This window comes from Eulemur rufifrons, chromosome 19 (assembly GCF_041146395.1).
Source record: "Eulemur rufifrons isolate Redbay chromosome 19, OSU_ERuf_1, whole genome shotgun sequence".
NCBI classification, from domain to species: Eukaryota; Metazoa; Chordata; class Mammalia; order Primates; family Lemuridae; genus Eulemur; species Eulemur rufifrons.
Genome location: NC_091001.1, coordinates 60,744,700 through 60,768,609, shown reverse-complemented (window position 1 = coordinate 60,768,609; position 23,910 = coordinate 60,744,700). Strand labels below are relative to the sequence as shown.

Sequence of the window (23,910 nt, the reverse complement as noted above, 5' to 3'; positions counted from 1 at the left end):
CAAGAGCTCTTGGCCCCTGTACCTGCGAATGAAGGTCCAGAACTTTGTGGAGGTAGTCTACTCTCCCTCCCACCACCCCACCTCCATTCAGACCCCACAACATTTAGGCAGGCAGTGCAGAGCAAGCCTGAAAGATGGTCCTGGCCATGGTCCCTCCAGCTGAAACCTGATAGGCCTTTAAGAACTTGCTTTCTGGACAATGAAAGCCCTGCCACAAAATCATTCTTCAGTACCCAGCAGTACTAGGAGGAGAAACAGACACTCTGCCTCCATGCTACTTCAAAGCTGTTACTCCTATAACCTTACAAAAAATAGTTCCTTTGCTGAGGGTCATGCCAAACAACTACATTCCCCCTCAATGCTGTCATCTGCTGACCTTCTGGTCATCAAGGACTTTGGCCTCTTGATCACAGTCGGCCTTTCCACCTCAAGTCAGACCCTTTGCCTAGTCATGGCCTCCTATATTTCTACCTCTCCTTATCTTGACTTCTATAGCTTCTGTTCTTCAACGTCATTGAGATAGCTAGCTCCTTCACAACCCCTCTCCCCATCATTCTGCCGCCTATCAGTCCTCTCCTGGATTCATTTCTTTCTCTAGCCAGCTAGAGGACAACCACTGTCCTACCAACACTCTGGACCCCCTTATTCCATGTCCATTTGCCCCACAAAACACAGCTCCTATTAATAAATGTCCTCCTCTGCTTTAACCGCCAAGTTGCTTTGTGCTACTAAAGCAACCATTAAGCCATGAAGGCTGCTTCTTCTAGAAATTCATCATCCCCAACATTGCTTGGTCTTCTGTACTGGTCAGCTACCCTCCTACACTACCCTCAGATCACTGCCATTGGTACAGGAGCTTTTTAAAACCATACCACTCTTCCCACTACCCCACTTGCTCCCAGCGGATGACCTCAACTTCTGCCCAGAGAAAACAAAGTCTAATAGAAGAAAACTACAACTTTTTGTCTCCCAACATCTTACCAAATCCCTCTGTCCCATTACGTCCCTTGCCCCTATCAAATGACATTTAAAAGAGCTCAGCAGAGCAAGGCACAGTAGCTCACACCTGTAGTTCCAGCAACTTGGGAGGCTGACATAGGAGGATTACTCGAGCCCAGGAGTTCTAAGCCAGCCTAGGCAACACAGCAAGACCTCATCTCTAAAAAAAATAAATTAATGAAAATTAAAATGTTCTCAGCAGAGTGTTGGCAAAAGGTAGGAAAGTAATAAATGGTGGTGGTGGTGGTAATGTTGTTAATCTCAGTGGTAGCCTCATACTTTGTTTAGTTCAAGTTTAATCTCTCCACCAGTACTCAGGATACAATTTCCCTTTCTCCTCAGGGGCCTTGCTCAACAATTTTTATTTCTCTTTTCTAGCTTCACCTTTTCCCTCTCAACTAGTTCTTCCCCCACAGCAAAGGGTCATGCTTAGGTCTCAGAAAGTAAATCAAGGCCGTACACAGTGGCTCATGCCTGTAATCCTAGACTTTGGGAGGCCGAGACGGGAGGATCACTTGAGGCCAGAAGTTCGAGACCAGCCTGAACACGAGCAAGACCCCCTCTCTACAAAAAAATAGAAAAACTAGCTGGGTGTGGTGGCACACCTGTAGTCCCAGCTGCTCAGAAGGCTGAGGCAGGAAGATCACAGAAGCCCAGGAGTTTGAGGTTGCAGTGAGCTATGACGCCCCTGCACTCCAGTCCAGGCAACAGAGTGAGACCCTATCTTAAAAAAATAAGTAAATAACTAACCCTCCCTACATCCATGTCCTCCTTTCACAAACTCTCCTCACTTCACAGACAAGTTTCTTGAAAGAGAGGCCTCCTTGATCGGGTCCACACCCTTGCTTCCCACTCCCTAGAACTACAGAATTATTGTCCAGTACAAGAGTGAACTGCTCTTACTTACAAAAGGTCTGCTCTCTGGAAAATTGCTTAGGGATTAGCAAAGAAATATAGTGAAAGGGCCGGGCGTGGTGGCTCACGCCTGTAATCCTAGCACTCTGGGAGGCCGAGGTGTGCGGATCGTTTGAGCTCAGGAGTTCGAGACCAGCCTGAGCAAGAGCGAGACCCCATCTCTACTAAAAATAGAAAGAAATTATATGGACAGCTAAAAATATATACAGAAAAAATTAGCTGGGCATGGTGGTGCATGCCTGTAGTCCCAGCTACTCGGGAGGCTAAGACAAGGAGGATCCCTTGAGCTCAGGAGTTTGAGGTTGCTGTGAGCTAGGCTGACGCCACGGCACTCACTCTAGCCTGGGCAACAGAGTGAGACTCTGTCTCAAAAAAAAAAAAAAAAAAAAAAGAAACATAGTGAAAGGAAATATAATCTACTGCTATTAATTCAGAGTTTTAATATAATGAGAATATTTAATAATATGAGTGAGAAAAAAATAATATGAATGAGATTGTATTTTCTTTTCTTTTCTGTTAACACTAGCTCTGACCAGAGTACAAACAGCAAGATTGTTTAACGTGTTCTTTAAAACAAATCTGTTTTCATAAAACTTACCTAATTCCCTAGATCCAAAAGCTGGAAACAAATTTCTCCTCCCTCTGAATTCCCACATCATTTGTCTGTATCTTTCATACCCTAAATACTTTATCTATAATTAAAATGATTTATATATTAAACATAAGTTCCTCAAAAGCAGGCTCAGTTTAAGTTATCACAGAACTCTCTACAGTTAATAAATATTTGATAAATGAATGGACTTTACAAGCACCCATTATAGAAAGGATAATTCTAATTATAAATCGGTCTAATTGACTCATTAAATCAGGTCCCTGAAAAACCTCCACTATTTTGCTAATTTAGTATTAGTTTTCCTTACATATGGAATCTAATAAAGTTGCATTCATTCATTCACACCCTATAATTTAGACTTTCATTCATTTAAATGTGCCTTGAAAAGTTTTAAATACTGAAACTCATGATACTGCATCATTTTGGGTTCATGTCAGTGAGGCAGGAATTACCCAGTCTGAAGGGCATGAGCAGGGCATTCCTAGGGAAGGAATGCATTTTTTCCCTTCCTCACCCAAAAAACACCCCAGGAAATGCTCCTCCAGGAGAGACTGAGACTTCTCACGCAGTGTCTGCTGCCCTCTACTTCAATTCCTTTCATGTAACCTGGTGCCAGCTCCTCACCACAGGCATGGCTTTGCCCCTTGCTAGACCTCCCTAGGTTTGCTCATTTCTGAAACAAAGAAGTTTGCTTAGAAAATCTCAAAATTTTTTTTCTGATGCTAATATTCTATGAATGAATGCATATTAATTACCATTTGAAAATAAGATTTTACTTTGAAAAGCAGGTTCAGTGCTTAAACCTGGTGGTAAAACCCTTTTGTGATATGAATATATTCCATTCCCCCCAGACACCCCCAATATAACTGTTAGATCACCTATATAAGATCAATAATTCTCCCAAGACAGGATGTGGAGGCTGCTGTCAGGAGCTCCAAACACTGACATTCCTGCCCCACAATCCCTCTGAAGAAGCTATTCTGGAATCCTTACCCAGACAGAATTATGGGCTTGGAGGAAGTATGCTAAAGGTAAAAAGGTGACCAGGAATACAAACCAGGAAACACAGGGCAGGGCCAGGTAACAGGCCCCAGTCCCTCTGGAGCCAGAACCAGCACCTCCCAGTTTGCATTACCCTCACAGAGCAGAGCTAAAAATCACCAATGGCAAACGGCCAGAGGGCAGGGCCAGGCTGGGTAAGCAAAAGCCAGAGATGTGCTAGAGAGGTTCCTGATTTAGAATCCAAGCAGTGAGGAGGAGAAAGAGAGGTGGAGAGCCTCCTACAGAGGATCTATAAAGTAGCTGCCCTCGTTGGGTGAGATCCAGGATGCCAGCAGGAAATCTCCTACCTCTGTGGGCCTTCTGAATTGCTCCAGACTCTCAGCAGCCTGATCCTTTAGGAGGAGAAATCACGTGACTGGGACCCAAGTGATACCAGCTTACCAATTTTGGAAATGCCTCTTTTCCATGGGATCATCAGCTCACAGAGCAGAAACTTCCCATGGTACCTTCATTTCTTCCCTCCCCACTATAAAATGTGGGCAGTAAGACTTGTCCCAAAACAACCCAGCAAAACTGTAGTGTGAGGCTGTGAGACCATTTCACACAGCTCAACACGCCTCAGGGAGAAAGATTCCATCAGTCCTTCACTCACTCATTCATTCATTCAACCATCATTTCCTGACTGCCCACTATGCATCAAGCACTGACATGCAAGGATACCTTGCCAGCATTCTTAGCAGACTCCAATCTAGTGATTGCAGGAGAATCTCTTTAAAGTTCATCCTGTTGATTCAGAACTTCTCAGGGGAGATTACTGTATTTTGTGTTTATGTTATCAGAACGGGCTAGTTACATAATTTAATTCCGAAAGTATTAACTGCCAGTTGGAAAAGTGAAGTGACTTAAGGGATTCTTGATTTTCTACTCATTAAACCAGCTCCTCTTAGGGGCTCTACCAGCTAGCAAATACACAAGTGTTAAGTACCATGGGATTCCAAAAATAAACAAAACCTAATGACTACACAAAACTTTTTTTTTTTCCATTTAACTAACTCAAAGCAGCCCTTTCCCCACTGGTCTAAGTCAATATGCTTTTACTGTATTGCTTTCAAAGAAATGAACCCAGAATTTAATAAACCACTAAGCTACCACTAACTCTGCCATAATCAGACTAGACGACCTTACTTCCAAAACACCTCACAGCTATTTATGGACAGGTTAGGACCATTTTTTCTTCTTCCCTTGAATTCAATGGAACATCCAACATTCTCTGGTTTAGGGGAATGTCAGGGCCTAACAAGGCCACAAGACAGGGCAGTGACAGTTGCAATACTAAGTAACATGGTGTCTCCCCTGTCCCTCTTCTTCTGCCCATCTCTTCACTGGTCCTAGCTCTAGGCTGCAGTTTTTTCTCCAGTCTGTCACTCCTTAGAAAATTCATCTCTAAAAGACAGCGAGTAGAGAAATGAGAAATGAACTTTGAGGCTGAATACTTGAGTCCTAATTCTACTTTCAAATTGAGCTTCTGCCGGGCGTGGTGGCTCACGCCTGTAATCCTAGCACTCTGGGAGGCCGAGGTGGGCGGATCGTTTGAGCTCAGGAGTTCGAGACCAGCCTGAGCAAGAGCGAGACCCCACCTCTACTAAAAATAGAAAGAAATTATATGGACAGCTAAAAATATATATAGAAAAAATTAGCTGGGCATGGTGGCACATGCCTGTAGTCCCAGCTACTCGGGAGGCTGAGACAGGAGGATCGCTTGAGCCCAGGAGTTTGAGGTTGCTGTGAGCTAGGCTGACGCCACGGCACTCACTCTAGCCTGGGCAACAGAGTGAGACTCTGTCTCAAAAAAAAAAAAAAAAAAATTGAGCTTCAGTGTCCACACAAAAGGAAAAAGTAATGATGCAAAGCCCACAGGATTGTGTTAGCTAAGTCACTGTATATAATATTTGTAAAGTGATTTTTAAATGTTGTTGTGGCTGCTGTTTATAATGATTACTGCTCACTCCTATCTCCCCCCAAGCTCTATTCTCAGGTTCTAATTGAGACCACTGCCACACGCTCCTCTCCAGCTTTTCTCAAGACCTCCAGCAGGAAAAGAAAACCCAAGATACCATCTCCCCACCCCTAAGCCTGTCTAGGGACCAAAATCTAGGGAGTCTCTGAGTGGAGACTATTGTCTCTACTTAATAAGTAATATTTTCTCTAAATGGGAACTCCACTCCAGCAAACAAATGCATCTCTCCCACCTAGAGGAGTGGCTCCCCTTTCAAGTTACCCCCATTTCTATCATGACGGGTAACCTTCCAATTTCACAGGGCAAACACCTTGGCATTATCAGTGACTTGTTACTCTTTCTACTCCTGTTCCTGCCTGACAGACTTGTCAGTCAGTGGTTTCTTCTACGAAATATCCTTAGATTGGTCCATTCTTATAATCTCACACTGCCCACCCTAGTTGATACCTCATTATTTCAGGTCTGTATTGCCACTACAACTTCCTAACTAGTTTCTCTAATCTCATTTTTATGCTTCATTCATTTCACACATCACAACATAAAACCTTCCCTGATCACTGCTTTTATCATCACTATCTGCTCAAGAGCCTACAATGCCTCTTCATTACCAAGCCCACCAAGGTAAAATAATTTTGTCTGGCTTCAGCCCACCCACCAACCTGAAGTCAGAATCTCTTTCCAATTTTTGTCTGGCTTCAGCCCACCCACCAACCTCAAGTCAGAATCTCTTTCCCTTTTTTCTAAATCTGAAAAAATAATTTCTGTTAAGACTGTGTCGTATGATTTTTAAAATTTATACACATAGCTATGGCTATCTTTATTTCAAATGAAAGAGGTTCATACACTATGTATTTGTTATGTATACACTGTAGCCATTTTTCATGTCAAAAATCATAGACTTTCGTTTATTAACATATGAACATATTATAATTTATTTGACCAATCCCCTATTGATGGCCATTTTGATTTTCTCAATTCTGTAGTAACATACTCCCATACATGTATCTCTGTATACTTGCCCTTGGAATAAATACCTAAAAGTGGAATGGCTGGTTTAAAAGTGTGTACACTTTAAATTCTGATACATACTGCCAAACTGAACTGCAGAGAGGTTGTACTAATTTATATTTCCAACAACAAAATACGAGTTCCTGTTTCCTCAGCAATAAATATTTTCATTTTACTATTTGTTGCTCTAACCATTAAAATATGAAATCTCATTTCTGTTTGTGTTTTCTGGATTGTAAGTGAAACAGCCTTTTTCTACATACTTTATGGTCACATTTGTATTTATTCTTCTATGACTTTGGCCCATTTTCTTTTTGTGGTATTTGCTTTTTCCTATTGATTTATAAAAGCTTTGTGCACCTTAGAGATATGTTCAAAATTCTTTTTAACCAGTTTGTCATCTACTTTTAATTTTGCTTATGGTGCTTGTTGCTTTTTTTGTTTTGTTTTGTTTTTGCTAATCCATCACACTTTTTCCTTTATAGTTTCTGACCTTGGTGCAATACTAAAACCAAAACTAATTATGCTCCAGTAAATTTATTACTTTAATTTGTATGTAAAAATCTTTACTCCATCTAGAATTAATTTTGCTATATGGTGACAGATTTTTTTCCTTAATGGTTCGCCAGTTGTCCTGTATCATTTGTCCTAACACTACCCTTTCCCACTGAAACCCAGATCTGTTTCTGGACTTGCTAATCTATTCTAAGCTCTGCTCCTTGACAAGAAGAATTCTTCTTTCCAGTTGGACTAGTTTTTCCATTGTCCACAACAGGTTTTATGAAATTTATTGCTTATATTCAAATTATTCTCCTTGCCTAGAATATCCTATTTTTCCTCCAGAGATCCTTCAATGCAAAGCCATTATGGAAGAAAGAAGTAAATGCTACTTAAAACAAGAAATGCCTGACTGGGGGCAGTGGGGGAAGGGCAATATACATAACCTAAACTTTTGTACCCCCATAATATGCTGAAATAAAAAGGAAAAAAAAAGAAATATATGAAACTTTCTATTCAGCTGAGCCCCTTGCTCGGCTTTGGACATACAAAAGTGAACCCAAAGTTGCGTTTAGGAGGAAGAGTTAGAAACAGTTCCAGTGCTTTGCAAAATAGAGAAGCATTTGGAGTTCTTAGTGGTAATATGGTAAAGAGGGTTTGCAGAGGAGAGAAAGATAAGATTATATGAATAATGATGAATCCCTACTGGAGAAATGGACAAAAGTACTTTAAGGAACAGGGATAGCATTAGAATTCAAACTGCTTACTTTGTGGCAATGTAAAATCCTCTCCATTATACCAAATCTTTTTAATAAGTCTGCTACACCAGTGATCCCAAACCGTTTTGACACCAGGGACCAACTTCATGGAAGACAATTTTTCCATGGGGGGTTGGGGGAGTGGCGGGCATGTCAGGGGCAGAGCTCAGGTGGTGATGCACAGCTCAGTTCCTAACAGGCCGCGGACCAGTACTGGGCCGCAGCCCAGGGGTTGGGGACCGCAGTGCTACACACATAAAGGATTTAGCATGGGTCAGTGTGGCTGGAAACAGGGACAATGTGCTTGAGACAGTAAGACTGTCCATAATCTGAACCAATTTAGTGGAAGGAAAAGCTCAAAATCAGAGTGACCATAAATACATGAGCTCCCAGGAATTTGAAGAAATCTGAAGGAAGGAATCAGACTTGCTCCAAGTTGCAGAATGATGCTTTGAGACAAAATTTTAAGGGAGAGGGCGACTCCAGCTAACTGATGGGTTATGCTAAGATGCTCAATCCTTGTAACTTAAAAGGAACCCAATTCCCTGATTTACAGAAAGAGTCAGCATGAGGGGTGCCAATTACGCTGTTTGCACAAGAAACAAGCTGAGGATCATATGCCGTACCCCTTCTCCACTCTGCATGCTCACAGAGAGATCTTTTGGCCCCTGTTCCACCCAAGGCCTTGGTTAACTCTCAACTCTCCATAAAGTTTTCTCCCAAGGTTTTAGCCCTCAGATGCTTCCTTTCCAGGGCTTCCATTTTACTTAGGGTCTGACCTGCAGTTTAATCTTTAATTGTTCTTGAATAAGGAAAGAAAGAACAACATCCTAAACATCTTACATTACATTCAGAGCCTATTCAATTCCCAATGGGGAAATAGAAGATAGTGATGCAAAAGCAAGTTCACAAGTGATCCTAGATGGTGACACTCCTAAGTCAAGGAACAAAGGAGAAGAAGGAGATTTTGAATGGGGGAAGAGGATGAGTTGATGAAGAGTATAATTTGGCTTGGGACATGTTGAGTTTAAGATGCTTAAGAGCCATCTAGGTTACAAAGCAAATAGTATTTGGCTATTGTAAGTCAGAAACTCAGAAGAGAGATAGTTCTAGGTGGGAGATAGATGTTTGAGAGTATTTGATAGGCCAGGCGTGGTGGCTCACACCAGTAATCCTAGCACTCTGGGAGGCTGAGGCGGGTGGATCGTTTGAGCTCAGGAGTTCGAGACCAGCCTGAGCAAGAGCGAGACTCCATCTCTACTAAAAATAGAAAGAAATTATATGGACAACTAAAAATATATATAGAAAAAATTAGCTGGGCATGGTGGCGCATGGCTGTAGTCCTAGCTACTCGGGAGGCTGAGGCAGGAGGATCGTTTGAGCCCAGGAGTCTGAGGTTGCTGTGAGCTAGGCTGACGCCACGGCACTCTAGCCTGGGCAACAGAGTGAGACTCTGTCTCAAAAAAAAAAAAAAAAAAGAGAGAGTATTTGATACATTAGTGGTAGCTGAAACCATAAGTGCAGATGGCATCACTCAGAGATAGTACATAGAGGGAGTGGAGAAGGGAGCCAAGGGCAGAATCTTAGGAAATGGGCTCACTTAGGGAGACTGTTAAGGAAAAATCTAGAAGAGGAAATCAAGTCTTCTGCACTTATAGGCCAATTGATACTTAGCAAATTCCTATAGACCAACAAAATAACCAAATAGCTCTAGTTAAGATCTCTGAATGCCCATTTCAAGCCCTCTTTCCACCTTCCTATAAGTGATCTTCACAGTTAAAACCAGGGTTTTTCAGAGGAAGTGGCAGAAATGGACAAGTGCCATAGGCTAAGGCCCCTAGGATGGGGTTTGTGGATGGAGAATGCTGCTTGCTGGCTGTTCAAAGAACACCATACCTAAGGGCAGGGTCAATGCTGAGTCTTTTCATCTAGTTTGTTTTAGATTAGCTCAGCCAACTACCTGAGTTGAGATGAGCCAACCAATGATCTCACTCATGACAATAAAGAGCCCATAAGGGTCTCAAAAGGACCTAGTAATTTTTTAATCAGAAGTCTTAGTCAGAGATTTTTATCTGCTTTAAGTTGTCTTTTCCTGGCTGTACTGGTTAGAAATGGCATACAGAGGAAGTGACTGACTGGCTTCCTCATTAGTTAGCAGCTATGCCAGCTGAACTCCTGGTACTTGGTCACCCACCACACCAGATTTAAATGGCTCTCCACCTGTAACACTGCCCTGCCCACAGAGCATGGGCTTATCTACATTCAAGGATTGAAAAAATTATTATAGGCTAGACTTCCCACAAGACACAGAAGATGGATTTAATAGGGAAAGTAGAAAATTTATGTCATACCCATTCCGTAAAAATAAATTCACCCCACTTGGCACTGATTCCCATGCGTAAAGTCAAACCTAGTAATGAACTAGCAATGAGACTTGAGACTGATGCTGATGTGAATAGTCCCCGAGTGGAAGGAAGAGTGTTCAGCAGTGCTCTATAGCAATCCTGACAGAGGTCAAACCTGGGGAACAGTGCCTCGGATAAACCCTCCTTCCTTCCATCCAGGAGCTAATGATGTCTATGGCCATGATGGCATCACCACTTTCACCATTTCTTGTTTCAGTCGGAGGAAAGGGGAAGAGGATTCAAAGTGGAAGAAAGAATGCAGAATCCTCCCCACTTTAGAGCTCCACTCCAGATCAGAGCCGGCCTTATGTGGAGACATAGTAGTGGAATATGTGGCATGATTCCAGCAGAGAGACTGGTAAATAGTAGGTGCTCGGTGGGTATTTTGCTGCATGAAGAGTACCACAAAGGAGTTCCTGCCCCCTCCCAAAATTTCTTTCATTGATTGTCACATTACCTTTGCCTGGATCTACTCCATTTGGTGCCCATTCCTTTGGGATAAAACCTCACACTTCCCAAAACTATGTTCCACAAAACACCACATTCCATGAGATTTTAATAAATATTCTTCCAGGAAAAAAATGATTCTCCAGTTAAATAAGTTTAGAAAATGTTATATTCTCTATTTTCCTTCTGGAGTTTTACAATGCATATTAAAAGCTCCTTTTGAGGTAGAGGCAGTTGGAGAGCTAGCATGAAATCCAGGACAAGGGCCCAACTAAGCTAAGAGCACTGTTCCAGAAGGCAGCAGGACAGACCAGCATGACATCTAATTAGCCCAAGGGGTACTAGGCAGAGATCAAGGTGGTCAACACAACAGAGATCTGTGCATGGGCAGGATTCTACTTACTGAAGCCTAGATGCAAGAAAAGGCTCTAGTATCAGAGAAGCAACCTGGCCAGGGAAAGGCTGGAAAGCAAAGGCCACAGCCTCTGGTGAAGGACTGACAGCAGGGCTGTGGTCCTGGATGAGGTTAGGGAGTCCAGGCAGCACAACTGAACAAAGCCTGGTACTCCTCCTAGGTAAAAGCCAAAATAAAGGTGAGATGGAGGGAAAGCAGAGAGAAGTAGGCAGAGAGCAGTCATTCAGGGTACAGAACACATGTCCAGGAGTCCCCTGCTGCCAGAGGCAATGGCTCCAAAATCCTGGTTATCAGTAGATTCAGCTTCATCACTACATCTTGCGTATGAGTTTGTAGGGACTAGGAGGAGAGGAAGGGGTATGGTATGTCCGAAAACCTCCATAGAGCTGTACTGATTTCATTAAGGTAGGAGGTTCAGACCCTGTCACACTTTGAGGAGTAGAGGATGAACACCGTTCCTAGGACAGTCCTCTAAAGAAATGTGCCAGAAGAAATGAGCTAGAACTCAAGAGGCCTGAGTGTATGGCCAGGCACAGTGGCTCAAGCCTGTAATCCTAGCGCTCCGGGAGGCCAAGGCAGGAGGATCACTTGAGATCAGAAGTTCAACACCAGCCTGAGCAAGAGTGAGTCCCTGTCTCTACTAAAAATAGAAAAAATTAGCTGGGTGTAGTGACACATGCCTGCAGTCCCAGCTGCTCAGGAGGCTGAGGCAGGAAGATCGCTAGAGCCCAGGAGTTTGAGGTTACAGTGAGCTAGGCTGATGCCACGGAACTCTAGCCTGGACAACAGAGGGAGAATCTGTCTAAACAAACAAACAAACAAAAAAGGCCTGAGTGAAGCCAAAAGTCTGGATCCAAAAGAAAATGCTCTGAACTTAGGGTAAGGACTGGACAGAGTAGATTAAGCCTGGGGTGAAGGGCATCCATGAATCCAACTGTGAGGAGCTGGGAAACGTAATGAGATTTGAGTTGCCTGTGTGAAAGACTCCTGGGGGAGGAAAAGCTGTGTGAATTCAAATCATAAAGGCAGTCTGAGAGCACTGGTGAATGAAAGGTGATGCCAAGTTAACTAGGAAGGTGTTCTTCTTGAAGGAACTCAGGCCAAAAACATTGTATGTCTGAATCACAGGGGCTATCCTGGCAGCTTCTGGATCAGCTATTTTGGCTCCACAAAGTTAGCAGACAAGGGGGAACTACACCTTTGCATGGACACCCCAAATGCTTTGTCACTGCTTTTGACATGGCTTATTTTGCTTTCCGGTAAAGCCCTCTCTCAGCATTGCTCATTGGGAAATTGAGGCCAGAAGGTGTCTGTGACCAGCAGCCACTGAGGAAATGCTCTGCCCCTGTCGTCACTGGCGGCCTCTTTTGCGCCATCATTTTGCATCATTTCTGGGAAGCTGAGCCTCCCCCTTTCTAAGATCTGTGACCATCTTGTCTAAGGACATCACAGCAAACCACAGACCCAAAGGTCCTGTGCTCCTGGTTATATTCTGGCCATCAGCTGCTCTCCAGACAACACTGTGCCTGCATCCCAACATGCTGGTGGGAAATCTGTCTACTCAGCACCCCCTCTTTTTGGGGTCAAGAGCCTCCATCCCCAGCACCCTCAGCTGCTTGTCTTTTCTCAGACAAAACTGTGAAGGAAATAAAGTGCTTCTTTAGAGACCCAGCTTCTCTTTTTAAGGCCTTTATCTCAAACTCCTTGGTATCTCCTTTCTGTCCCTACAACTAGGGCACAGTACCCTCTCCTCTCTATCCCTTCCTCAGTCGAGTTCTCAGAAATCAATCTCATAAACTCACTTCCACTTCCACTTATGTGACCAAGATGCTTCACGATCAACCCTTCCTAGAATCTCTTCATTTTTAATAGGGTCTCAAAGGTTTAAATCGAAGGACAGAAATTTCACTTGTGGAATCCCAAGCAATAGCAAACAGCCAGAGCAAGTCTTTGAGGGACAGGACACACTGCTGGTGCCTGTGAAATTATACCACTTGACAGACCAGCTTATTCCATCACCTGACACCTTCAAGTTGTCTCCTCCACTAGGCCAGGATCCCTGGATCTGTGCCAGCACCCACTGCCATCTGGTCTCCCTTGGAAAGGCAAAAGAGAGACACCTCTTGTTTACTCAGTAATAATTCACTATAATAGTCACACAACAGGTGCCACCAGTTCCAGTACATGCAGTGAGGACATACCACACCCTCACCTCTGCCCCATCACACTTACTTCTTGAGCCACATCAACAGATTTTAGGATAAGATAGAACCACTTAAGCAGTAAACCAATTACTAGTAGTGTTTTGACACTTGTGGCCTATACTGCAGTGAAGACCTAGAAGTAAAGAACAAAGGGTTTTTTTAATCCTCCCCTGCAGCCAATTGGTATCTTTCCCACATATGTTGTTGCAGCATCTTTATATATAGAATCTAGTATTCTATAAACAGAGTGCTCTCGCTAAACGTGTCACAACAAGCAAAACTGTAAGATAGAGAAAGATGGCATCTCCCCACTCTTCTTTCCCCCTCCCTCCCTCCTTTCCTAAATCTCACCAGAGACAGAAAAGCTCTGTGAAAACAGCATGGGCTTTGGCGTTAGACAGACCTGAGAAACAAATCCTAGCTCGGCCTTTTATTAGCTGTGTGACCTTGGGCAAGTTACATAACTTCTTTGACTTTCAGCTTGCCTATGTGCAAAAATGGAGATGACACCTTACTGGCTTGTATTATAATTAAATAAGAAAATATATGAAATGCATCTAATATATGGCTGGCTCTCAAGGGATGTCACTTTCTGTTCTTCCCCATCTAGATCATCATGCACCCGGTACCCTCAAGTTACCAAAGCCAAGGTATGTGTCCCGCACAAATCTTCCTTTCCTTTCCTAAACCCTAGCAAAGTTCCCATCCCCTATAAGAGATGATCTAATAGCATTGTCAAAAGGAGAGTAATCTGATCAAATGAATTCAAGTAAAATGTAAACAATATTGCTGTGTTCCTACATTAACTCCTGCATTTGAAAAAGGAGCCTGGAAATTCAAATGACAGGAAAGATGTTTAATAGTGAGGCTCTCCTACAGGATAAGGGACCAGAGCACCTGCCTCTTTCCCCGTGAGCACAGCCTCTATTACTCTCTGTGCTGAAGATGAGAAATCAATCAGAGCTGCAGAACATCAGCTCAGATTGCTGAATGTCACACCTCAAATCAACAACACGTCCAGAATAGAACTTGGGAGCCCTGGCCATCCCTTCTGTTCTAGTCAGCACATGCTACTTCCTTACGCAGGAAGTTATGGTGGTGCTTTTTTCCTAGGAGGTTTCCAACACTATTTTAAACTCTTTGGAATCAAGCAACAGGATTTGACTACGGTCATAGTCTTGGAACAGTCTATGGAAGGCCTGGGCCCCACTTCCAGCATCACATCTTTCTTCTCTGAACAGTCCCAACAAAGCCCAGATTAATATCCGCTGCAGAATGGTCCTGTGTCTTGACTGGTCTTTCAGTGATCCAGTAAGGAGGACAACAGAGAAATTTCCAGGTTTTCCATGTATAGGATCATAGAAGCAGATTATTATGGCTAAAATCAGCCTAGATGTAATCAACTGGCACAATTTGTTATGCTGAGCATAAATCACAATTCAGCATCGGAGTTCTCATTATTAGGTACTTTTTAAAACTGTGACGTTCTAGTTGACTTTCCTGGCAAGCCCCCAAAGAGCCAGGGGCACTGGCCCAGGCCGGGGTCTGAGGACCCAGACACCCCAGGGGTTTGGGGTGGAAAAGGCTGGCTGGCAGCTTCAGCAGGTGGAATAAAGAGGAACTGAAGGCAAAGTCTAGTGAACAGGAAGGACTGGTCCAGGCAGGATTACTCAACAGCATGTGCTTATGGAACTGGCAAAGCATGGACAACAATAACAACGATTTCAAATTACTTCGTATTTACCAAAGTAGTCACCATGGTAAAAATTAGAATTTTGCTGAATTTTCTTTATACTTTGCTGGATTTTCTTATACTTAATTTGCATTTAATACTGTTTTTAAAATACATACTGAGGGCTGAAAGTATGAGGGACATCATAATCTTCCTATTGCTTAGGACTGCTAAATTCCTAATCTGGCCCTTGGCTTCCAGAAGAAGCAAGGAAAACTAAGAGTCTGAAGCTTCAAGGTCAATATTCGTTTTTTCACTCAACAAACATTTCTTGAGGGGTAAGTGCCAGGATTTTGCTCAGTCCTAGGATATAGCAACAAACAAAACAGAAGTGGTTTCTATGTTCCTGGAGTTCACAGTCTAATGAGTGGCTGAGAAAAAGAGCAAGATCCATAGCCAAAGGTCTATATTGGAAAACAGGCAAGATTCCACAGCCAGCAATGGGATGCCAGCAGAAGGGCCCATGGGGAGGCAAGAGGCTATTCATGGAGATGAGCTGGTTCAGATAATGCCCTCAACCCCCCACTCCCTTTAGAAGAGAGAGAGCCACTGTGGTGGGTAGAGTTCATCAATAACATGATGACTAGTACCCTCATAGCCAGTGCTGCCATGAAGCTGCCCCTTCTCTGCTCACGGCCATGAACTCTAAGCTATGTACAAGAGGCTGAAGTTCCAAAGAAAAACACGAGACTTGAATTGTCTACTAACAGGAATTCTAGAAGGTACAGCAGACCAGAAATGGGAAGCATAAAAACAATTGCCAGAAGAAGCTGAGTGATCCTCCCCTTACCTTGTCACCACACTTCTCTGACACTGCATGGAAAGCAAAAATAAAGGAGTAGGAAAGGAAAAATAAAGGGGAGGGGTGTGGGGAGGAGAGCTGGAGAAGACACCTAGTGAAATGGTCAGGGTCTAGCCAAAGGCCTCCTGAGAGGAGTTTCTGCTTTGCAGCATGATGAGGGCAAGATGGGGGACAGGCTGTGGCCTTGTGTGGTAGAGAAAGGAGCCATTCTAGCAGTTCAGCTCCAGCACTGCCAAAAACTGTTGGCCGGGGTGAAGGTGATGGGCCAACAGCAGCACCAGCAGGAGCTATGGAGTGAGAGCACGGCCTGCACAGCAGCAGCCTACAGAGACCTCAAAGTATTTGACCTCTCTGGACCTCCTTTCTTTTATCTCAAAATGAAGATGATGATAAGAGTGTGTATTAGTTTCCTAGGGCTACCATAACAAATTACCACAAACTGGGCAGCTTAAAATAACAGAAATTTATTCTCTTAATAGTTCTGGAAGCTACAAGTCTAAAATCAAGGCATCATCAGGGCCATACTCCCACTGAAGGCTTTAGGGAAGAATCCTTCCTTGCCTCTTCTGGTTTCTGGCAATCCTTGGAGTGCCAGAGCCAATCCTTAGCTTGTGGAAGCCTAACTCCAATCTCTGCCTCCATATTCCCTCTGTGTCATGTTTCTCTCTTCTTTTTTAGAGACAGGGTATTGCTTCTGTCACCCAGGCTGGAGTGTAGTGGTGCAATCATAGCTCACAGCAACCTCGAACTCCTGGGCTCAAGCAATCCTCCTGCCTCAGCCTTCCGAGTGACTGGGACTACAGGTGTGTGCCACCACACCCAGTTGATTTTTTTTTTTTTTTGTAGAGACAATGTCTCCCTATGTTGCCCAGCCTGATTGTAAACTCCTGGCCTCAAGCAATCCTACTGCCTTGGCCTCCCAAAGTCCTGGGATTATACACATGAGCCACCGTACCCAGCCCTCTTTTTCCTCATGAATGTACCAGTCACTGGAGTAGGGCTAACCAGTAGAACTTATTCTTAACTTGATTACATCTGCAAAGACCCTATGTCTAGATAAGATCACATTCATTGGTTCTAGGGGGACATGAATTTTGGGGAATACTATTTGACCCAGTACTGAGCACCAACCTCATAAGGAGAAGTTTACATATGTAAGGTGCTTAGGACCATGCCTGGCACATAATGTGTGCTATGTGAAGATTAGCTACCCTTCATCATCACTGGCAGGTCAGCCAAGAAGCTGCACCAGAGAGACAGCAGTCTCACCACTTCAGGGTCAGATTGTGAGTTCTGATCCCCAACTGCTTTATATGGCATATTCATCCCATAGTTTAGCAACTAAATGATTTTTGGCTACATCTAAACATTAAATCCATTCTCTGAAATGGAGGATTTGCTATTTCTGAGGATGCTGATATTCAAAATAAGCCACTTTCAAATTAGGGAAGGGAAAGATAGATTAAAGGCTCCTGCTCTTGTTCCTCCTTCTTCAATAAATGGATTTGGGATAGCTATCCAACCGAAACGAAATAGAGCCAGATCCCAACCACTCTCAAACCTATTAAAATAAATTCCAGATGTATCAAAGACTTAAATGTAAAGACTGAATTAGGCCAGGCATGGTGGCTCATGCCTGTAATCCTAGCACTCTGGGAGGCCGAGGTGGGAGGATCGCTCAAGGTCAGGAATTCAAGACCAACCTGAGCAAGATCGAGACCCCGTCTCTACTAAAAATAGAAAGAAATTATATGGACAACTAAAAATATATATAGAAAAAATTAGCCAGGCATGGTGGCGCATGCCTGTAGTCCCAGCTACTCGGGAGGCTGAGGCAGAAGGATTGCTTGAGCCCAGGAATTTGAGGTTGCTGTGCGCTAGTCTGACGCCACGGCACTCTAGCCTGGGCAACAGAGTGAGATGCTGTCTCAAAAAAAACAAAAAAAAAGACTGAATTAAAAGATTTAAACACACACATACACAGGGTACTCAAAAAGAACAAGTCACTACTTTTGTAATTTTGAGGTGGGGAAGCATGCTTTTCCTAAACATTGGTCTAGTAGCAGAAGAAACTATAAGGGAAGATTTGAATACCTAAAAATGCAAAATGTGCAGACAGAAAAAAACTACATAAACAAAGTTGAAAGATAAATGACAAAATAGGGACAATTTTGCATTATATATGATAGTCAACATGTTAACTCTTATAATTTAATAAGAAGATATTATTGGAAGAATGTGCAAAGTTCATAAATAAGTGATTCAAATAAAAAATACAAATGTCCAAAATACATCTGAAAAAATGTTCGACCTTTAATATTCTAAGAAATGCAAACTATATCATATTTATTAATGTGTCTCAGTTACTATTCTAAACATTTTACTTGGATTAACTAATTTATTCCTGAAAATAACCCCATAAAATAGGTGATATCATTATCTCAACTTTACCAAAGATGAAACTGAAGGACAGAGAAGATAAATGACTTACCCAAGGTCACACAGACAATAAATGGCTGAGTCAGAATTCGGGCCCGAGCAAGCCAGCTCCAAAGTCACATTCTTACCCACCATGTTACTAGACCATGTCTGACCTGTCAGATGGGAAAGATGAAAAACACAACACCTAATGTTATTAAAAACATGGGGAAACAAGCAATCTCATGTGCTATTAGTAGATGTTTACATTCTTAAGGGCAGTTTGGCTCCATGAATTGACATTTTAAATACGCATACCCTTTAACTCAGCCGTTCTGTTTCTTGCAATTTATCCTAAGGATATAGTGGACAAGTATACAAAGATGTATATATCAGGATGTTTATCACAGAATGTTCGTAAGAGCCAAATAACTGCAAATTAAAAACACAATATGTATACCAAAGTCCAACAAATTCATTCACTAAATGAATATTTATTGAGCATCAACTGTGTACCAGGAACTGTTCTAAACACCAGGTATAGAGCAGTGGATAAAAAGGGAGAAAAAGGCCAGGCAGTGGCTCACGCCTATAATCTCAGAATTTTGGGAGGCCAAAGCAGGAGGATTGCTTGAGGCCAGGAATTCAAGACCAGCCTGGGCAACATAGCAAAATCTCATGTCTACAAAAAATAAGAAAAATTAGCTGGGCATGGTGGCAAACACCTATAGTCCTAGTTACTCGGGAGACTGAGGCAGGAAGATCACTTGAGCCTCGGGGTTCGAGGCTGAAGTGAGCTAGGATCTCTCTGCACTCCAACTTGTCTCAAGGGAAAAAAAAAAAATCCCTGTCTTCATGGAGCTTACATTCTAATGGAGTTAGGTAATAAGCAAATAAGCTTTAAAAAGTATACAATGTAGTACTAAATGCTACAGAGAAAAATATAGGACGGAAAGGAGATAGGGAAGAAAGGGAGATTGTTAGGATTTTAAGTAAGGGGGTCAGAGAAGGCCCCATTAATAACACATGAGATAACTGGACTAAATATCAGGGAATAAAATGCATTATAATATATTCACTCATTGAAATATAACTCAGCCATTTGTTCTGTTTATTGACATGAAAATGTCTCTAACACTCAATCAAATAAAGAACATAAAACAATATTAAGGAAAAAAATAACAGTTAAGATACGATTCCATTGATATAGAAAATTACACATATGCACACGCTTATACTCTATCTGGGAGAGAAGAACCATACATACAAAGATCAATAATAACAAGTAAGGGTCCAGGCTGAGTGCCAGCAGTGTGTTTGCTCTCCCACCAATTCACTCATCCTCCTTCCAACACCTACACTTTGTTTCAAAAAGAATTTAGGGCCAGCAAACCCATACACCCCCTCAAATTCTTTAACTTTCCCCGTCCTCCCTCACCTTTTCTCTCCTCTTCCCAGAACCCAGGCCAGAATCCAGGTGAAAAGGGGACATAAGAAGGATAGAGGAAAACCCTCACAGGACCTGGATAGGATTCCTCTTACTTCAGCTTGTGGGAAACAGGTCCTGGGGGGCACAACTTCTCCCTGCAGATTTGTAGGATAGGATGCAGAGCTACCTGACTCAGATTCCCTATTTCATCCCCTACTAAACCCAAGATGCCTTGCAGGGATAACTGGGAGCAAAACTGACTCATCACAGGGAGGTGACAGACCACAGTAGGCCAGAGCTCTATTCCTTGCACACAAGTGACTGCATCTTCCTATGAATAGAAATGACAGACCTAAACCCTTTTTGCCCCCTACCCTGTCCCCTCCTCCATGCCTATACCCATGAGTTAGCATAGCCAGGTTAACTCAGGCTCAAGCCCTGACACCCACTGCCTTGCCCAGCTACCCTAGAATAACAAATTTCCCCACTAAGATTCTCAAGGCTAGATCCCTACACCAAGAAAGCTGCCTAGGGTGACCAGAAAATGCTAGCTTGGAATACTTTCAGTCCGCAGTGAAATTATGAGTAACCTGGCAGACAGGGTTCAGATATATCTGCTCTTAGACATGTGGAAGCAGATTACACTTCTTGCCTGAGCATAAGACCACAAACAAGGAATTGGCAACTTCCCAAAGGTGAAATCCATGTTGCTGTCCCCTATATCTTTAGTCTACAGTAGGAAGCAGAGGCACATGAGTGGAGGCAGGAGACTTAGGGAAAGATTCAACTACTTCAAAATAGTTCTCACGTATTGCCACCTCTTGTACACCAACCATATGTCAGGCTCTGTATTAAGTACTTTCACATACTATCACCAAAAATGGCAAAATCGCTTTTATCAAACATTCCTACTATGTGCTATTGAATTTAAGAAGCCTAAGGCATATTCAGGTCCAGCTGCCCTGCTGACCATGAAATACCTAAGCTTGATATTAGGAAGAGGACAGAAATCCAAGATTCTCCTCAGGGCTGTGACATTGATGTCTCTCTACATACCATCAGGCCAGAGTCTTAAGGGCTCAATCCGGCTTCTGCTCTCTTATCTGGGCTTTCAACAAAGAACATAACACAACACACACATCCCAAGTCCCCAGCACACTTAATCTGTAAGTGGAAGAAATTCTCCACTGGTGAAGGGTACAAGATGAGGTAGAGAAAAACCGAAAGTGATTACTTCTTCAACAGAGGAGCCTATTTCTCTCTCTCCCTCCACCTCGCTCTTGTCTTTGCTTAATACGTACTTATTGAGCTACTATTACTGTGCTCATCACTGTAGGATATAATCGTAAGAGATTCCTCCTGCCTTCAAGAATTTACTACAGGGCCGGGCGCGGTGGCTCACGTCTGTAATCCTAGCACTCCAGGAGGCCGAGGTGGGAGGATCGCTCAAGGTCAGGAGTTCGAGACCAGCGTGAGCAAGAGCGAGACCCCATCTCTACTAAAAACAGAAAGAAATTATGTGGCCAACTAAAAATATATATAGAAAAAATTAGCCAGGCATGGTGGCACATGGCTGTAGTCCCAGCTACTCGGGTGTTGAGGCAGAAGGATTGCTTAAGCCCGGGAGTTTGAGGTTGCTGTGAGCTAGGCCGACACCATGGCACTCTGGCCCGGGCAACAGAGTGAGACTCTGTCTCAAAAAAAAAAAAGAATTTACTCCATTTGGGAAAACAAAACCAACAAACCAACACATAGGAAACATGTTATAAAAAGAGAGCTCTGAGATTTCCGGTCATGGAACAGGAAGACAAAGATGCTAGCAAAACAAATGGAAGAGTGGGTAAACTTAAGACAAATGATGGGGTATCCTGGCCTACACAGGTATCTTCAATTTTAAACACAACCAAATCTCCCCGTTTTTTGTTCCTCTCAGTGCAGAGATGTGTTTCATTCCAAGAAAAATCTCCAATACAAAAGTCTAAAAAATAAAGTTGGGGATCATTCACAAGATAAAAAAGAGTTTCCTCTTTGCTGTAAAGTTAATGAAGATATAATTTAACCACCCCTTAATCCCCACCCCTGCTGTCATATATGCACACACACAATGTTTACATCCAACTTTCCAGGATCATATTTACAGAGTGACACAAAGTATTTTAAAGAAAACATTTATAGGCCGGGCGCGGTGGCTCACGCCTGTAATCCTAGCACTCTGGGAGGCCGAGGTGGGCGGATCGTTTGAGCTCAGGAGTTCGAGACCAGCCTGAGCAAGAGCAAGACCCCATCTCTACTAAAAATAGAAAGAAATTATATGGACAGCTAAAAATATATATAGAAAAAATTAGCCGGGCATGGTGGTGCATGTCTGTAGTCCCAGCTACTCGGGAGGCTGAGACAGGAGGATCCCTTGAGCTCAGGAGTTTGAGGTTGCTGTGAGCTAGGCTGACGCCACGGCACTCACTCTAGCCTGGGCAACCGAGTGAGACTCTGTCTCCAAAAAAAAAAAAGAAAACATTTATAAAAAGCAATATATCAAGGGATAAATGGGTAAACAAATCATGGCACATAACATAAAATGGGATATTATCCTGCCTTAAAAAGGAAAGAAATCCTATCACATGCTACAACACGGATAAATTTTAAGAACATTATGTTAAGTAAAATAAGCCCATCACCAAAAGATACACTATATGACTCCACTTATATAAGGTATCTAAAGTAATCAAATTCACAGAAACAGAAAGTAGAATGGTGGTTACCAGAGGGAGGTTGAGGGGTGGGGGAAGGAGAATTGTGTAATGGGTATAAAGTTTCAGTTCTGCAAGATGAAAAAGTTTGAGAGATTTGTTGCACAAAAATGTGAATATACCTAAGAATACTAAACTGTAGACTTTTTTTTTTTTTTTTTTTTTGAGACAGAGTCTCACTCTGTTGCCCAGGCTAGAGTGAGTGCCGTGGCATCAGCCTAGCTCACAGCAACCTCAAACTCCTGAGCTCGAGCGATCCTCCTGTCTCAGCCTCCCGAGTAGCTGGGACTACAGGCATGCACCACCATGCCCGGCTAATTTTTTCTATATATATTTTTAGCTGTCCATATAATTTCTTTCTATTTTTAGTAGAGATGGGGTCTCGCTCTTGCTCAGGCTGGTCTCGAACTCCTGAGCTCAAACGATCCGCCCACCTCGGCCTCCCAGAGTGCTAGGATTACAGGCGTGAGCCACCGCGCCCGGCCTAAACTGTAGACTTAAAAAATGGTTAAAATGGGCCAGATACAGTGGCTCACACCTGTAATCCTAGTACTCTGTGAAGCCAAGGTAAGAGGACTGCTGGAACTCAGGAGTTCAAGACCAGCCTGAGCAAGAACAAGATCCTGTCTATACTAAAAATAGAAAAAAATTAGCTGGGCATTATGGCACTCGACTATAGTCCCAGCTACTCACGAGGCTGAGGCAGGAGGATCACTTGAGACCAGGAATTTGAGGTTACAGTGAGCTATGATGATGCCACTGCACTCTACCTAGGGCAGCAGAGCGAGACTCTGTCTCAAAAAAAAAAAAAAAATCTAAGATAGTAAATGTTGTATGTTTTTCACCACAATTTTTTTTAAAAAGGTTATGTCCACATGGGTTTTAAAAAAATCAGCAACACAGAAGGACATTAAAAAATAACAAACTTTCAGAGACAGTCTGGGCAAATAACAAGTATATAGAGTCGCCCTTCTTTTTTCATACAAATGCTAATACCAGCACACTAACCATAAACACTATTCTGCACCACTTTTTAGTTTCTCTTAATGATAGTTCTTGGAGATTGTGTGTGTGTATCTGCATCATTCTTTTTAATAGCTATGTAATATTGCAATATCCACTATAATTCCACAGTATCGACTACAATATCCACTATTACTCAAATAGTCCCTTATCAATATATAGCAAGATGTAAAGGCTTTGCATAGCAATTTTGCATTTTTTCCCTCAACAAAAATGTTTAGACTTCATTCTTTATATGTTCTCCAAGAAACTATGAATTGATATTTTCTTTAATTTGAATTTAATAATGTTTTACCTCAGCTGATTGCTACTAGGTTGTATGTTGGCTTTGTTAGTGTCACAAGGAGTCAAGAAGGGTGTCATCCAGGAAATATGTGAAATACACATCATCCCTATACACCATCATCACCCTTTACTCTATCATCCTTATTAATGGCTTATCAATAGTATTCATTTCACTGTGTTTTAACTCGGAGGA

The 23,910-nt window shown here is 42.7% G+C and overlaps 1 long non-coding RNA gene across 1 annotated transcript in view; it reads right to left on the bottom strand.

The window, feature by feature from the left end:
- The window catches only part of LOC138400233 (uncharacterized), a 53,174-nt gene that overhangs the window by 4,998 nt on the left and 24,266 nt on the right, over window positions 1-23,910 (bottom strand). The window contains exon 5 of the long non-coding RNA XR_011236224.1: window positions 18,307-18,409. This is a non-coding gene — a long non-coding RNA (uncharacterized lncRNA). The remainder of the gene's footprint in view (window positions 1-18,306; window positions 18,410-23,910) is intronic.